Source organism: Chrysochloris asiatica, unplaced genomic scaffold (assembly GCF_000296735.1).
Source record: "Chrysochloris asiatica unplaced genomic scaffold, ChrAsi1.0 scaffold00349, whole genome shotgun sequence".
NCBI classification, from domain to species: Eukaryota; Metazoa; Chordata; class Mammalia; order Afrosoricida; family Chrysochloridae; genus Chrysochloris; species Chrysochloris asiatica.
Window position 1 is genome coordinate 2,120,498 of NW_006408867.1, and position 1,950 is coordinate 2,122,447.

General features: G+C 40.6%; 1 protein-coding gene across 1 annotated transcript in view; it reads left to right on the forward strand.

Annotated features, from left to right (window-relative positions):
• DUSP27 (dual specificity phosphatase 27 (putative)) overlaps nucleotides 1–1,950 on the forward strand; it is a 54,398-nt gene that overhangs the window by 978 nt on the left and 51,470 nt on the right. The window lies entirely within an intron of this gene.

The window sequence follows — 1,950 nt, forward strand, 5'->3', positions numbered from 1 at the left end:
GGGGCGGGTGGACGGATGACTCCAGCAGCTAGCAGCAGCTTGGAGGAGGAGTATGTGAAGGGCTCTCCTTTTATAGGATTGAGGTTGATTATGTAAGGTGTGTGGAGGAGGGAGTAGCATATAGCTACCACCTTATATTCATTCATCCATTCAACAAGCATTGATCACTCATCTTTCACTCATGTTAAGGATGATATGTCCATGGTGTGGTGCTGTGGGTTAATGTGCTGCACTGCAAAGCCATTTGAATCTCAAGGTGAGTGGTTCAAGCTCACCAGTCACTCATTGGAAACCCTATACAGGGTCGCTATGGGTCGGAATCAACTCAATGACATTCAACAACAACAAGGATGATAAGGATCCCTGGTTGTGCAGCAGTTAACTGAGAAGTCAGTAGTTTGAAATCATCAACTGCTTTGCTGGAGAAAGTACTGGTGATCTTCTTCTGTAAAAATTATACCCTTGGAAGGACCAATGGGGTAGTCCTACTCTGCCTTTAGGGTCACTGTGAGGCAGAATCAGCTCAGCAACAACAGATATGAGAATGCTAGACCAGAGACTGTAAGAGGAGCCTTTGGAAGCGGAAGAGGCTCATAGAACCAGGGCCTGAGTTCTTTTTCATCTGTCATCAAACTGTGTCTTTCAAACTGACAAATGTATGTACAAACTCAGGGGCAAGTGGCAGTGTGCCAAGGGGCAGATAGACATGATGCATTCTCTTGGAAAGTCATTTTTGTTTTATGACACGTAGATAAGAAATATGCATGAACAACAATAAGAATAAAAGAGCATCTGCTAAGGTTGCCAAGTATAGCCAAATACCTCATGGGATTTGGTTTGGAGATTTACGGTCATGGTTTCATGGGACGTCCCGTTTATTGAACTAATATTGTGTTTAGTGTTCTGTCTCTTAGCTTGTTGCATAGTGCCTAGGGTTTTAAAAGCTTTCAAGCAGACATCCAGTTGGATTCTATTTGCCTAGAGTAACAGGGGAAAGAGGAGATTCTGGAATAGGAGGAGGAAATGAAATGTGTGGCAAATTGCCTTCATGAACACTGCCTCCTTTGACGTGAGACCAGAAGAACTGGATGGTGCTACCATTACTGAATATTTTAATCAAAGATTCTATAGAAGGATTCTGATCAAAAGGGGGGGAATATAGAACAGAATTCAAATTCTCACAGAACCCAAGCTTTATGAAGCCAAGGAAACAAGATGAAATCCCCAAATTATTGCCCTGAGGTAATCTTTAAGCCTTAAACCAAAAGTATCCCCTGAAGTACCAAAAAATAGTTTAGCTTAACCATTTAGTTTGGCTAAACCCAAACAATAGTTTAGCTTAACTAGGAAAGAATGTTTGCCTTGAGCATTGCACTCTTTTAAGAACTATCCATATGGGATCAAACTGACAGCAGCAAGCCAAAAGATTAGATAGGAAATTTAGCTGGCAATGAGTTCATGTTAATGGAGGAGAAACAATCCAGAAAACGGGGCTGAGAAAGGTTGTTCAACTTGAAGAATGGAATCAGTGTCACTGAACTGAACAAGTAGAAATTGTTGAATTGGTTCATGTTCTGCTTTGTATGTTCGCAACAAAAACAACTAGAAATAAATTTAAAAGGTGAAGTTGATGCTAAAAGAACTTAAAAATATATATATATACATGAGTCATGGCAATGAAACGATGGTGTAAAGCTGATGTTCTCCCATGTAAACTATTGCTCAGTTCACAATAACAAAACAAAAGTAAAAATTAGAGTATATTTATATATATGTTGTTGTCAGGTGCCATCGAGTCGGAACCGACTCATAGCGACCCCATGCACAAATATATATATATATGTTGTTGTTAAATGCCGTTGAGTCAGTTCCAACCCATAGCATAGGGTTTCTGAGGAGCAGCTGGTCAGCTTGAACCACCGACCTTGGAGTTCAAACGGCTTTGCAGTC